Below are 16,043 nucleotides of genomic sequence, written 5' to 3'. Positions count from 1 at the left end.
AAAATATATTTTTATCAAATACTCTTTGAAGCAAAAAAGATTTCATTGTTATAACCCTATCATAGTGAGTTCAGAGAAGGTAGGGATGTTATTTTTAATGAGATGAGTAGTTGCTATACATCTAATGGTGATGCATCAAATAATGATTATGATGATGATTGTGATAGCTATCTACGATAGAACTAAAAGCAAGGATTGTTGAGCCTTTGTAGACTAAAAATATCATTTGGTACTACATCTATAGTTAGCCCTTGGTTTGGGAGACTAAGGAGTAGCCCCACATCTTCAGGTGGATCTATAAGTGTTACAAGTAAAGAAAGTGTTGGATAGTAATGATATATCTACTAGTAATTTGGGATTTGATGGAGATTCTAGGGGTTAAGAGATTTTGGATGATGAACTTGGTATTCCTTTAGTTAGGAAACTAGGTGTATAGAGAGCACATGGTAATGTAAAGGCTCAACTAAGTGATCCAATGATACACAAGTCTAGCAGGGTTAGATAACTTGTTAAAAGATTTTTTTTTGAAAGTTATTCAGCTCACCATTATGCTTATATGGTAAAGGTAGTTAAGGATGTTGACCTCACTTTTTTTGAGGATGTTGTTGGTCATACTCATTGGGATGTAGCAATCGATGAGGAGATGGTTACATGAGAAGCCAATAAGACTTGGGATTTGGTATTCTTACCTAAGGGCAAGAAAGCTATTGGCTATAAGTGGGTTTACAAAATCAATCATAATGCACATGGTTCAATTAGCATGTATAAGACTAGGCTAGTTGGAAAGGCCTATAGTCAAACATATGGCATAGATTATGAAGAGACATTCAACCCAATTGCTAGATAGCAACTATTAGATGTGTGGTTGCTTTGGGAACATCCAAAGGTTGCAATTTACAGCAAATGGATATCAAGAATGCCTTCTTGCATGGTGAATTACAAGAAGAGGTGTATATGGAGTAGCCAATAGGTTATGAGGATTTAGAGTATCCCATATATATATATGGAGGTTAAAGAAAATACTCTATGGGCTGAAGTAGCACCTTGAGCATGGTCTAACAAGACCAGAGAGTATCTTGTCAACATTGGCTTTTATGTCTCTAATATTGATCTCTCACTTTATGTGAGAAAGGGAGATGCGTGCTTGGTCATCATAGTCATCTATGTGGATGACTTGATTATTATAGGTAACACTGATAGTAGGATTGTTGAAGTTAAGGGCTTTTTAAAGAAGAAGTTTGAGATGAAGGATTTGGGTGAGCTAAGGTACTTTCTTGGTATTGAGGTGATTAGATGTGATGATAGTATATGGCTGTCCTAAAGGCAATACGGCTTGGATATGTTATCCAAGTATGACATGACAACGTATAAGCCTCTTTTAGTGCTATTGGAGCAAAATTTGAAGTTTAGTGATGATGTTGGGGATGAGATAGAAGATGCTACTATGTTCAGGAGGATAGTAGGGAGTTTAATTTACATGACTGTCACAAGGCTAGAGACTGTTAAAATATAAAGGATGCATGCTAAGGAGGACCACTGATGAGCAAATATACAATCATAATGAGGCACAAGCATTAACAAAGAAGAACAATTGATATTATCCAAGCATAATGCAAGTGCAACTAATGAGAATGACTGATGAAATGAGTGTGGGAATGAGTGCCTTTTATAGGCTTACAGTAGGTGGTATTGGTAGGTGGAGAAAGGTGGAAAGTAACCATGATATTCATCAACTGTGATTTAATAAACCATGCATACATGACCTAGTCTAAGGCTTTATTTACAATGTGTTTCTTTGCCTTATTTGTTCCTTACACAGAGGCTATGGTGGATGTGATTGCACATTTCTCAACACCCCTCCTCAATCACAACCAAGAAAGACACTAAGTATATAGAGGCTATCATGAGTAGAACCTTGCTAAGTGTACACATGGAAAGAACAAACCATACAAAGCTAGAGGCTATTACAAGGCCTCACTAAGTGTGTAGAGGTTGTAGTGTGCAGAGGTTACATGAGGAGTATAGGAGCTTATGGTGGGAACATTAGGCAAGTCCACATTTTAAACTTAAAAAAGTATATCAAAAAATGAGCTACAAAAGAGGGACTAGTGTGAGTCCTATCCTTTTGTTCTTGGGTGTCTTCTTCTTCATTGTTGTCTTCATCTTCTTTGACTGTAGAAAGATATGCTCTTTGAGACCTTTTCTTAGCATGGAAAATTTTCTCAATATGCCCATTTTTTTTACAAAAGTCACAGACTATGATCTTTTTCCCTTTCACATAGAGGCGTTGTTGGTCTCCTCTTGGGATGCTTTTTTCTCCCTTGCTCTTGATCTTCTTTTCCTCTTCCAGGAGAGAGGCTTTGATATCCAAAAGCTTCGGCTTTGGCATGTTGATTAATGTGGTAGACACATTATCAAACTTAGGTGGAAGACTCTTGAGAAGCACTCCAATGCAAATGTCTTCATCCATCGTCAAGTTGATTCCTGCGAGTTGTGTCAACAAGCTTTCCATCATATAATTCAAATGAGTTGCAAGTGAGGTATTACATTTCATGTCAAGCCAAAAAAATTCAATCAATAAGCCATATTTGGAGGATTTTGAATGAGCTCCAAACAAGGTTTCAAATCGATCCTATGTCATGTGAGAGGTTTCACAATCATCAACATGATGAATGTAGTTGTCATCAATTTTGAGCTAGATAATAGCTTGTGCCTTATCATCACTTTTATCCCATATGATTGAAAGTGCAGCTTCCCTTGGTTTCTTCTCTTGACCACTTGTGATTGACCACAAGCCTTTCTTCATCAGTATCAGTTTGATCCTAGTTTGCCATGTATGGAATTTGACACCGTTGAATCAGCATGAGGGTGAATCTTTTCCCATTTTGTTAGTAGGAGTAGCAATAAATAACTGAGAATAGTCTAGCAAAAGAGTTGAATTTGAGTGTATCAAAGGACACAACAGGATTAGTGTTAATCAAAACTAGGTAGTATCAAGAGATACTATGTAGTTGAAGCACTTGATGTTGATCTTGATGTTGAATCTTCTTCTTGCTGATTTGAAGTGATAGATTGGCTAAGAAACCAGTGTTATAGAAAATCAAAGAGTTAGTGACATTACTGAGCCAAAGAAAGTAGGAAAATAAAGTAAAATTTGAGCTTTGAGATTAATGTCTATGGCTGCCCTCTTTAGGGTTTTGACAGGTGACTAGTTTTTTGTTGATTGCAGTACGTAGACATAACCATTTGAGAAACCATCTAAGCTAGAGATAGCTTAGTTGTATAGATTCAATTGCCCTATGGTAGTGGATAGCATAGAACACAATATTAGTGAGTTTGGGAATCTCCCAATTCCCATTTTTTGAATACTAAAAAGGTGGCACCAGATAACATACCCATAAGTTTCTCAAAACCATATGATCTAACCTATCATTGGAAAGCACTTGAAAAATGGAATCTATTGAGCTATAGAGCGCTCAATTCGGAGTTATAGTGTTCAAGTTATGACAAATCCAAAGATTTGACCATGTGTCCCAAACTTATGGGAAATTCCCATATTCCCCAATATGGTGTTATGGTTGCGCGTGCAGGCATAATGAACAATACGAATCACAGATGGCGCAATCTGGGCAGTGACCTGTTACAGGCGCAATGCTGGAGCAAAGAGGCAACAATCTTCGGCTTTGAAGTGATAGGGAGGAGCGCCTAGAGAAAGAAAGAGTTTCCTAGAAGAAAGTACGAGCTGAAATGGCTTGCTTTGAGAGATTCAAGCCCTCCACTGAAGGTGGGTAGTTATGGAGGTAGATGAGAGATTCATGGGAAAGTGGAGGGAGCTAGAAATTCAAACTAAAATGACTCAATCAGTGGCCTAATGACTCATTAACTTGAAAGCCACTTTAATACTATGTTAAAATATTTAGGATGCATGTTAAGGAGGATCACTAATGAGAAAATAGACAATCATAATGAGGCATCACCATTGACAAAGAAGAACAACTGATATTATCCAAGCATAATGCAAGTACAACTGATGTGAGAATGATTGGTCAAATGAGTGTGGGGATGAGTGCCTTTTATAGGCTTACAGTAGGTGGTATTGGTAGGTGGAGAAAGGTGGAAAGTGACCATGATATTCACCAACTGTTGTTTTAATAAACCATGCATCCATGAACTAATCTAAGGCTTTATTTGCAATGTGTTTCTATGCCTTGTTTGCTCCTTACACAGAGGCTATGGTGGATGTGATTGCACATTTCTCAACAGAGACTTGTGTTATAATGTAAGCCTTGTCAGTCAGTCCATGTAGATGTCTAAAAAGCCTCATTGGATATAGTTAGATGCATATTGAGATATGTGAAGTCCACTTTACATTATGGAAATTTTTATGAGGCAGGGAAGGATGTATAGGTGTTTGGATACACAGATGTAGCCCAAGCTTAACTTCCTCATGCAACAGCAAAGCAATCAGCTCATCCCAATCAGGGGATTCAGCTCTCACAGAAATAGATGTATCAAGTGCTTTATACTCTTTGCCAAGTCCATTCAATGTCACTGCAATCATATCATCCTCAGACACTGAAGATCCAATGGTGGCAAGTTGATCTGCTATGTTCTTGATCTCTGTAGTGTAAACTTGAATGATTCTACCATTCCTAGACATTTTATTGAATATTTGCTTTAGTTGAATCTTTCTTGCATGTGTTACATTTCCATAATTCTTCATGAGTATGTCCCATGCATCCTTTGGGGAACTGCATCCAGTAAACTATATAACCATAGCATCTGATAGACATAAGGAAAACCAATGTAACACCTTGCATGCTCTCTCAGTCCATAGCTTATGAGCGTTTTCTGATCATTTGTCGGATTCCTTTCATTTATTTCAGGTTCAGCCTCATCACATGTACATAAGTCCCAATAACCTTTGCCAACCAAAAAATTCTTCATACAGAACTTCCATAAAGCAAAATTTTTGTTGTCCATCTTTTCTCCCACAATTTGAGTGATATTTTCAGTGCCTTGAGCATTTTCCATAGTTGCAGCTTAGGTATTCAGTGATGTATACAACCTGTAAGTATCTGACTTCTTTTCCTACAATTCAAGACCAGTTTTTCTACTATTCAGGACGGTTTCCTGCAATTCAGGACAGTTTTTCTAACAACCTGCTTGCTGTAAACTATATTCTAACAATGAAAAAAACGCAGTCAACTGAGCATAAACCAAGCTCAAATCAATTCAAAACATTCTATAGTAGTGGCATCCCAGCAACAAACTATGTCCATATATATATCAATGTTTGTATTGTATGCAAGTAACAGTACCAAATAGAACTAGCCCACTGCTATAACTGGCAGTATTTTCTATGTTAAAACAAGAGTATTTAGACCTTAAAACAGCCCCAAAATATCTCATTCAGTTACCACTCTATGCAAGAGTTGATACATGTCCAACCGGTCAGAATATATTACATGTATGTCAAGTGAAGATGATATGTATCCTTCATGCAGACAATAACCAATCAATACCTTGGTATAACCAGGAACAAATCAGTCAAAAATTTGGACTTTCAGCACTCACAATATCCCAAAAAGCATCTACCACTCAAGTGGTATGATCCAGGCATTTGTCACTAGCAAATAAGCATCATAGATACTTCAATCTTGTAGGTACATTGTTTTCAAATTCAAGACAGCAACCAATTCACTGTTTCTAGCTTGTAAATAAGCTCCAAAACTGAGCATTTAACACTCCAATATTATGCTCAAATGCATGATAATAAGGACATATACATTGTTAGGATGAAAGCCACTAGTGCCTTGGAATCACTTGCTGTTTAATGCAGTAAATAGCTAGTCTGTACAGGTCTGTGCTGAAATTCTCAAAATCTGTGAGGAATTTGAAAACATTTTCTCCTGCAAAGTTGTAGACCACGTCAAAACGATCTGGATTTTTAAGGCCATTTCTCTAAAAACCATTTCTATAGCAAGATATAGCTTCTTCAAAAAAACAAGCTACAGACAGAGTCTCCTTTGATGATGTTTTCTTCAAATAATCAGTCTTGATGTCAAATGGCAACTGCCAAGCCTTTAGGCTTCAGGCGTTCAAAGCTCTGATACCATGTTGGAAGAGAGGGAGAGAGACAGAGTGGAGCGAAAGATGAGCCTCATCTCATTGTTGTTCTTCTTTTATTATTCTTCCATCATACTAACTAAAAGAGACTTACACACATAGGTATGACTAACCAAGACTAACTATGATTAATTAACTGACTACACCAACTTATTGAATGTCACACACATGTATAGCTGTATCTAGCTTTGTCAGTCACACACATAAAGATAGACTGACTGAAGAGTAGTGGGAGCTTGATATTCTAACAAAAGAGGGGTAGGGAGAGAAATAGAGAGAGAGATAGATAAAGTTTGAGAGAGGAAGAGAAAAGAAATGGACAAAGAGAGATGGAGGGAGGCAAAAAAAGAAAGGAAAAGAAGGAGAGAAAGTGGAGTGATGAGAGAAATAGCAAGGGGTTAGATAAAAATGGATAAAGGTAAAGAGAAGGGGAGAGAAAAGGAATTGAGAGAAGTAGAGAGATGGTAGAGAGAGAAACAATGGGAGAGAGAAGGGAGGCAAACAAAGAAGGGGAAAGGGAGAGAGAGAAACAATGAGATGAAAGGATGAAAACAAAGAAAGGGAAAGGGAGAGAGAAAGAGGGATGGGGAGAGAAATAAAGAGGGGAGAGAGAAAGCGAATGGTAGAAAATATAAGAATGGAGATTGAGAAATATAAGTAGAGATTAAAATGAAGGAAGATCATCAATGAGGGAAAAAAAACATATTGTTTTTCGTAACATAGGTCAAGTGGAGAATGATGATAGTTGTGATGTCCAAGATCACAAGGCATATCTTAATTAGCATGTCTCGTATCCTTGCACTAAATGCTAGCTAGCAATCAAATAAAAGCATTGCTTGTCCATAGAACATATACGATGCTTCAACAAGTTTCAACTGGAGATCTTAGACTTTGAGTGAATAGTATGAAAAGTATATATCAATCATACTTTACATTCACAAAGTAATTTAATATCATATACAAAAATATTAGATGTGCCCTAGAAATTTGTATAAAGAGGTGACGCTTTATCCCAAGGAATGCACCTATTATGGTCCGTTAGAGGAGTTTGTGGGCGTGTAATGGATGGAGTGGCTAAGCTGATACATCGATTGGCAGGCATGATGTAGACTACATCCTTGATACCAGAGGAAACTATGGGTCTTTCAGACATTCCTCCAACCTTGGAGCCTAAGATGGAGGCAATGATTGATGCATTTGTGCCCATGGATGCCAAGTCATTTGATCCACTGATGAGAGAGGAAGTGTCCATACCATTGCATGAAGGGTACCAAGTATCTCACTTGAAGACACTACTTGCACTCCTAAGTGTGTAGCCAAAGTATGATGGATCGATACAAGTGTGGTTGAGTTGTTTTTCAGGTACATTCTATGCTTTCTTGATTTTTTTGACTCCATTATAAAAAATGCTTGTTGTGCTCTTCAAGGGTGCTTCTATTTTTTTTTCAAGTTGCTAAAATATCACATATTACCACTTGAAAACATGATACCTGAGTCTTGTGATGATGCATGATTGGTGTTACGAAAACTTAGCATAGACTACGACAACATTCATATATGTGTCAACAATTGTGTGTTGTTTTGAGGAGACTATGAGACTATGGAGACATGTTTGAAGTGTGGTACTGCTCATAGGTATCGATAGGACTTTCAAGGGCAAACCGACTCTCTATAGGCTCCCAAACAATTTCCAATTATACCGTGTATACATCACATGTTTCGTATGTCAAGCATAGCAAGCTTGTTGGGGGTAAAGGCGCCTCTGCCTAGCCGCCCGTGTATTACTACACTGACAGTCACTGCCACTACACACTGCAGGTGGCGGACGCCCGTCACCGTCACTTTATTCTTTATTCCTTTAGTGATAGTTTAAATAAAGGAAGGCCCGGTCTGTCAAGAATCGCGTGGTGGGGGGACTTTCTCAAGATGCTGCATCGAACACACAGAGAATGCACAAGGAGAAGCTCACTCAAGAGACAAGAAGAGAGATGGAGGCCAAAACGTTTTCTTGCTGGTTTCTTCTTCTTCTTCCACACTCTTTTCAATGTGCACAAAGTATAGATAAGATACAACATAAAGGAAAGTGGCCTACTAAGTCAAACAATGCATAACCGACTACACTAGTCGACTAGCGCTATAACTATGCCAGCTGTAAATAGGTGTAACAACCTGAATATAATAAGTAATGAGTCAGTGGCCATGTGAGAGTCATAATGACCAGCGACGTGCTAAGTGTAGATGTGTAGACCCATCTAACCAAGTGGTCCATCATCAATGTCCGCATGTGTTGAGCTTGTCATCTCAACACTCCCCCTCAAGCTCAACTGCATCTCTAACTTGTATGGTCCTGACAGCTAGAGGGTTAGAAAAGGCTTTGTCTCTTTCCTACAAAGGAGAACCCTTTGTCACAACCAGACAATTATTCTCAAATGAAGATATCCTTAAGCTGTTATAGAAGCAGACTAAAGAGGTCCTCAATGTCAAGAAGGTGATTAACACTTCAAGAGTGTCTTTCTCAATGATCACTGATCCTCTCTTGAAGCTAGTCTGCCAATTTCTCCAGGACAAGTTCATGCATGCCAAGACACCATCTCACTATTTGTCCAAGGAGCTCTTCACAGCCTCGAGGATGGTTTTAAAAGGGGTTGCCATTGATTGGAGTACTTACCTTCTTACGAAGATGGACTAGCATTTTGTCAAAGTGATTAGAGGGAATGTTACCAATGTAACCTATGGTTCATATTTATATGCTTTCTTGACATATTCAGACCTTAAGAAGGGTGTTTTATCTCCTCCTCCATCTGATCCAGCCCCTTCCCCTCCACCTTTAAAGGATTCAGAACCCATTGACATAGAGAATGCTGACTCCCCTCCTCCATTGGTCATTTAGTGGAAGTGCTTGAAGCATGTAGCAGAGACAATTCCACCAATCATTCCTTCAGTATCAGTTCCTAATGCCTCCGAAAGTGACCTCCCTGCCTACCTCACATGCAACAACTTATTCAGGGCACATCGAGAGGGTTCTTTGGATATATCAATTCCTTCGCTGAACAACTTAGTGATAGGGGATGCCATTCCTTTCCTTTGTAACGACATCTAGAGTTCTATTGAACTCTCAATGACAGCTTGTGTTCAACAATTATATACTTCTTTCTATGAAGAATTGATGCAATCCAAAGACTAGATGCATCAGGCAACCACAGAGTTAACCTCTACTAAAGACACTCTTTCTGATTTGTTTAAGAAGATGGAGCAACAAACACAAATGATTGAGAACTAGAGAGAAGAAATATCTTCTTTGAAAACTCAGTTAGCAAAAGCTCAGTCAAAGGTCACTCGAGTTTCGGAAGAGAAAGAGAAAATGTTTAAAGAAGCTCAAGAGTTTAAGACTCTTTTGGATACGAAATTGTCAGCTTTGCAGAGTGCTCACAATACAATGGAATCCCAAGCTTCCCAGGTTAAACATTTGAAGGACCAACTGGCACAGTCACAGTCCATCCCTCCAAGTCCCAGTATCCCTATGATTCCTTCTATATCTCAGCAAGACTTGGCAGTTCTCCAGAGACAGACCACATTACGTTCGTTGTTTCAAGCTAAAGTGAAAAGATTGCAGTCCAAGATGGATTTATTATGGTCTATATTTGAGCAATTTCAGGAGTATGTTCCTCCCAACCATTCCTTTTTTGTCCACTATCAACTGCAGAAGTTGGCCTTCTATATTAAGCTCTTAACGATGGATCTCCCTCTTCTATAGGATGGTTGGAGTGGAGCCTGGTCTTCTAATTTGTTGACAAAAGTTGTCCATATGGTCTTTGAAGATTTTGTGATGACAGATACCATGTTGTTGTCTTATACGTATCTACGAGGTGATCTGTTAATTCCCGATGATGTAGATCTGGCTTGGTACATAGGGGATGTGGCCTTACAAGTTGCCTTGTATGTCAACCATTTGGAGTTGAGGATAGATGAAATATTCCAATGTTATTCTTCTAAATTGGTTGCTTGCCCTGACACTTTATGGCATTCAATTATTGATTCTGTAGTCTTGAACCAACGACAGAATACAGCCTCTACTCATGTGCAAAACACTAACCAACTGAGGGTGGATCTTTTAGCTTATCTTTCCAAGAACCATCCATTTGATTTATCCTTCTTTGATGCCTACTATCAATGATCTGTTTTAGGTCCCTCTATTCCTAGCTTATTGTCTTATCAACAAATGGCCCATCGCTATGATGCTTGTTTTTCCCTTTATCAATCCAACTCAGCAGCCATCTTACCTCTCATTTTCCAACCTCAGGGTTTTCCTCAAATTCCAATCTTTATCTATTGTACTTTCATTGAAGATCAAGTCTTTTCTCCTTCTCCGCCTTGTCCTTCCCCATCTATCCATATACCTTCTACTTTTTTTGCTTATCAATTAACACCTTTTCTAACTGATTCGCCTAAATTTTCAGCTAATCCTTCTTTAGCTTATTCCTCATTTTATGATTTTTCCTACCCATCTCTTCATCCTCTTGTACTCATTCCTCTTCCATCTCCTACCACTTCTATTTCTCAACCCCCTCATTTGGTTAGTGGGTATGAAGGGTTTGACCAACAGATTCCAAGAAGACGAGGATGGAGCTCAACTTATTCTCTCACGTGATCACAGATTAATTGGCCATTAATTCTAGAAGATTGGACAATTGCTAGTCAAGCGTATCAAAATTATCTCCATTTTTCCCAACAATATTCACAATCTCTCGATCCTTCAGTGAGATTGACAGCCCATTTTGCTTGGTACCTAGCATATATGCATAGGCATTCCCATAACGATCAAAAATCCATTCCCAAGCTTTGTATGAATGTCAATATGAACATTGAGTCTCAACAATTGGATGTCCTATATTTTCGTGCCCTTTGTTTACCTAGTAGATACCTTGTTTTGCTAGAATGGATGTGCTGACTTCAATTCTTTCAGAATCCTCCAAAATCTTTTGTAGATGAGTCTTTATCCATGGATCGCTTTCGTAATCATCAAGCTTTCAAGAGGGATCATCTTCATTGATATCCCTCAATGTATATTCTATGCTTCTTAATGATATTTTTTTGGAGGTGCCATTCAGATGGTTGTTTTGTGTTTGTGATGTATTAATTTTTATGTGATGAGTTCGTGTTGGTTGAATAATTTATTCGAGAGCTCTCTTTTCAACTATTGACACTAATGGTGATGGTGGATGGCAAGCCTATGATGCAAAGCTGAGGAACCTCTTATATCCTTTACGAACTTGTCATGACTTTCTATTGTTTATAATATGTGTTAATGAATAACGATGTTTTCCTTTAGTAGTATTCTTTCTTAGATACAGGTGATAAGTTGGGGTCGTACTTGGGTGATTTTTGAAGATACTAAAGAAGATCGAATTGAGCTCTTTACTGGACTTATATTCTTCTTTTCCTTAGTTTGCGAGGACGCTTCCTTTCTAAGTGTGGGGAAATATGTTGAGAGTGGAAAAAGACTGAATTTTTGACTGATTTTTGTTGTTTTTGAGGTCTGAATGGTTGATTTTTGATGGATTTTGAGTGATATTTGGTTATTTTTGGAAGTGTTTGAGAGTATTTTGGATGATATTGATTATGTTTTGGAAGCTCATGATGTGTGGGAGCTCTCGCTTAACCACCAAGACCCACAGACTGCTTATTGCTTCAAGCATTCCAAGCGGAGTACTAATGGATACCTCTCACATAGCGGATGGGCTGTCCATATCTACGATTGTAGTGAGCTTACCTCCATGCTGATCGAGTTACCTCCTCTCTTGTGTACTCCGGTAGCTCCACGATCCAAGTGCAAGCTTCAAGCAAGCTCCATCCTCAAGCTCCACGCTCCAAGCTCCATTGCCACGAGCAAGACAAGATAAGAGAAGAGAAGAGAAGAAGAGAGGAGAAGATGGAGAGCTCCTCCTCCATGGTCCCTCGCCCTCATACACTCACTCCCTCACACTCCCTCTCTGAAGCACAAGCTCAAGCAAGCAAGAACAAGAAGAAGAAGAGGAGGAGGAGAGCCACTTTTGGCTACACACAAGAATGAGCTTCTCATTTACTTTTCAACTTTATATACAAAACCCTAAATCCCTTTTGGGCGGTCATCCCCTTATCCCCTATTTTACATGGCCGGATGTGGCCTAGGCCCTTTTTCCTATTATCCTCCTATCTTCCTAACTTCCTTCGTACCGCTCATCTACCTTTACAATTTGCACGAGTGAGAGCCCGACGCTCTTTAAAATAAATCCTGATACACCTTGCACTCTTTTACACGAATATTAACTTGCGCTCCTCTTGTGCGCCTTTCTCTTTGATTTAGGACTTTTCTGCACTTCTTGCGTTTCCAAATTATTCTTAGCGCACCTTCATCTTCTGTTTCACTTTTACCTTGGCCTTGTCTTCTGCTTTAGATTTTTCAGCTTTTCCACCTTGTTCGTTTGAGGGTTAACATAATCTCCCTCCTAGACGAGTGCTAGTCCCATAGCACTCATCGTCGTAGATAGCAGCCTTTGGCATGCACCGAAGACCTGGGTGGAAGGGATAGCTGTGGTTTTCCATTGAGGAATTTTGGTGGTGGTGCGGATGAAGGTCGTTGGGGCCATGTGGTTGGTGACAGGGCTGGGAGTTGCACTCATGGGTTGACACATGTGTTGATGTTCTGGGGATTCTACGGCCGACAATTCTTGGTGGGCTCTCATGATTATAAAGGATAAGAATTCAGAGTTGAGTGTTGATGAAGGGCGAATGACACTTTCCTTGGAGTCTTCAATACCTGCAGTTGAAAACCTCTCATACGTGATCTCCCCCTTGGGGTAGTGCTAGTCTTTTTATGGTGCACAAGACGTAGTTCGATTAGTTTGGGAGATAGGTCGAACTCTAAGCAAGCTGAGAGTATTGTCCTGCACTTGAGGACCCAAACTGTGTTTATATTTCAGTGTAGAAATGATGTGAGTGCTCGTACATACTTAGATATTATATAGTTAGAAGACCGCGGGTCTGGTTCCTCGTAACAATGTGTGCTCGTACATACTTAGATATTATATAGTTAGAAGACCGCGGGTCTGGTTCCTCGTAACAATGTGTGGATGAAGCAAAGTTGTCCATGTTGAGGAGAAGTACACAGGAAGGTATATATGACATCCTCGATGCGACAGCACAATGTAGCATAATTGAACACATTGACACCGAACTTTCGATAGCTGGTAGCTATTGGGTTGCTCGACAAGTATGGTGTACTTTTCATGGCCATTCATGCGGTGCTTACCACGATCGATTGCAATGATACTAAGGCGGAGTGCAAAAAGGAATCGTGTAATTGGGTCAAGGTAACAGGTCTAACCATAGGCGAGGCAAGCTCCCTAGGTATGTCCTTCCCTTGATATGCCCTTATAACAATTGTGGGGGATGTGTAGAGGGCTAGGGGACTAGGGACGGAGCCAGCCGACCAAGGTCACTGGGCGTACCTAATTTGAGGACCCCTAGGTGTCATGCTGTGATTGTTTTGCGCCTAGGCGGTGTCTCTTAGGGCCTCTCTATAAACATCTTGCGTTTGTATCACGTCTCGTAGTCCAACTCTAACCCAATTAACACTCCTCAAAGGGAGTCCCAACACATTGCCAAATAGCACGAAGTACAAACATAGGAGGTCCTCCCATGGCTGACTGCCGCTACCTCACTGCGACTCTCCTACACCTTGGGGATTGGCCCCTCGATGCGTCGCTAAACATATATAACACATTATCGCACATAGTTCCACTCAAGGTACCAATTGATCGTATCCGGGAATGTACCATTTTCCTCACTTTCTTTCCCTTAGGATCCAACGCCTAGCCTACAGCTTGGACAACTTTACTCACTCAACGTTGGTCATATTCCTCTAGAAAGCAATCGCCATGCATCCAGGAGATATTGTCTGATACCTTTTATCATTTCTTTATGATTCATGCAAATTGTGAATGTCTATGTGCTCAAACAATTAATAAAATCAGTATTGGTGCATATGTGGAAAACATTTCCTTCAATGATTTTGACTATTGCTCGTATGCTGCGTTACATGAACCTAGCACCGAGAAACCCTCGTGCTACTAGGTTCTTAATTTTTAGATATCGATCAACCTAAATGGTATGCATAAAAAACCAGCAAGATTTTCATCATTTCATTCAGTATTTAAACACTTTTCATACACTCTACCCCCTCACCCGTTTAGGTTGTGCATCATTGATCGGTTTAGGGTTCATTTTCCACATTTTTATTGTATAAAAAGCCATAAAAACTCACTAGAACAAAAAGGTAGGACTGAACTGAGGCTAAACCTCATACTTCAGACCCCCCATACATCCACAAACATGAATCTTATTTTTCCTTAATTTTCGGTACTCAAAATCTATTTTTTCCTTATTTTTTTCCATTTTTCCTATTTTTCTTGTATTTTTTGCAATATTAAATGACTGAAAATAGAAAATGAGTTGTGGATTGTGGCCCTTAGGTTCATTTGCAGCAAAAACATAAATTTAGTTGGTGTGTCTTGCTATATTTTCCATTTATATCTCAAAAACACCCAATTTTCCATATTTCACATGTTTTACGGGTTTTACACTATTAATTTCATCCACAACACTTATGATTTTCTGATTTTCTGATCATAAACAGTTGAAAGACATTGCAAACAATATTATAATGCATAATCATCTCATGGGAACAAGTATTCATGAAGCAAATTGCATAAAACATCAATTCCCTTTGTAAAAATGAGATTACCGTTCTTTGCGGGTTGCGGGTTTTTATTTGCCATATCTCGGGACTGATTTCCAGCCATCATTAATACTCATGACAGTCCACAATCAGCAATCTTCAATCTTCTTACACCACAGAGTAATCCGGTCTTCATTGGACAAGCATCCACCATCCATTCTTCTTCTTCTTCTTCACCACATGAATCTGCCTTTAGGGGAGAGAGAGGGAGGAGAGAGAAAGACTGAAATCAGAATTCTTCACAGAGACCGCCATTGGAGGAGTGAAGCACGGCGATAGAGTCAGCATCCAGGAGGGATTCAAGCCCCATAATCGATTGGGGGGGTTATTCACAGCCAGCCATCACCCTCTCCATGCCATAAAGTGCAAATTTCGGGTGCCATCTTCCTCCACGTTTTTCATCCCTCATTCTCTCTCCACGTTTTTTGCTTCATAAGGTGCATAAAATTTTGGGGGGACGTCCAAACTCAAAAGGCATGCTCAATTTTGGCCTCCCAAGTGTCCACCTTTTCATATCTTGACCATTTTGTGGTCATTTTCCTGTCCGGACTCCGAATTGAGCTCTGAAAAATCCTGGCCATCTAGCTCGGCATCCCGCATTGGCCGGTTATTCTTGTCAACCCGCACGATAGTCTGAAAAATTATGAAAAATCAACAAGTGTCGCTCGGGCGCCTTTAAAGCACTTTGACACTTAAAATCGTCAGTTGGAGCCGCCGCCTTCGATGTTGAATATTTTTCCCTTGACATTCGTAATTTTTAGCTATTTTTAAGCACTTCTCGGCATCAAAACTCCGCTCTCATTGGCGACCACGAGATAGGGCGACTCAGTCCGTCGAATCCTACGATAGATCTGCACAAAAACGACCCAACGAAGCATCAAGCTGATATAAAATAAATACATACTAAACATAGCACAATGCTCTCCCTACCCCCTGACAAAACCAAGGCATGACATCCACAGAGAGTAGGCCTAGCATAATCTGAAAAAAGTCCGAAGCTAGTCACTAACCAACCGCTCCAACACGACCAAACTAAAAAGAACTATCAAAGAGGTTGCCCTAAGTGGTGGTCTGAACTACCTTCTTAACTAAGGACAACACAAGTAGGAGTTCCTACTAGGCGAGGACTCTTGTAGCC

Source organism: Lygodium microphyllum, chromosome 19, assembly GCF_053477565.2.
Source record: "Lygodium microphyllum isolate KBCC chromosome 19, Lygodium_microphyllum_v1.1.10, whole genome shotgun sequence".
Classification (NCBI taxonomy): domain Eukaryota; kingdom Viridiplantae; phylum Streptophyta; class Polypodiopsida; order Schizaeales; family Lygodiaceae; genus Lygodium; species Lygodium microphyllum.
The sequence above is the reverse complement of the archived record's forward strand: the minus strand, read 5'-3'. Positions refer to the sequence as shown.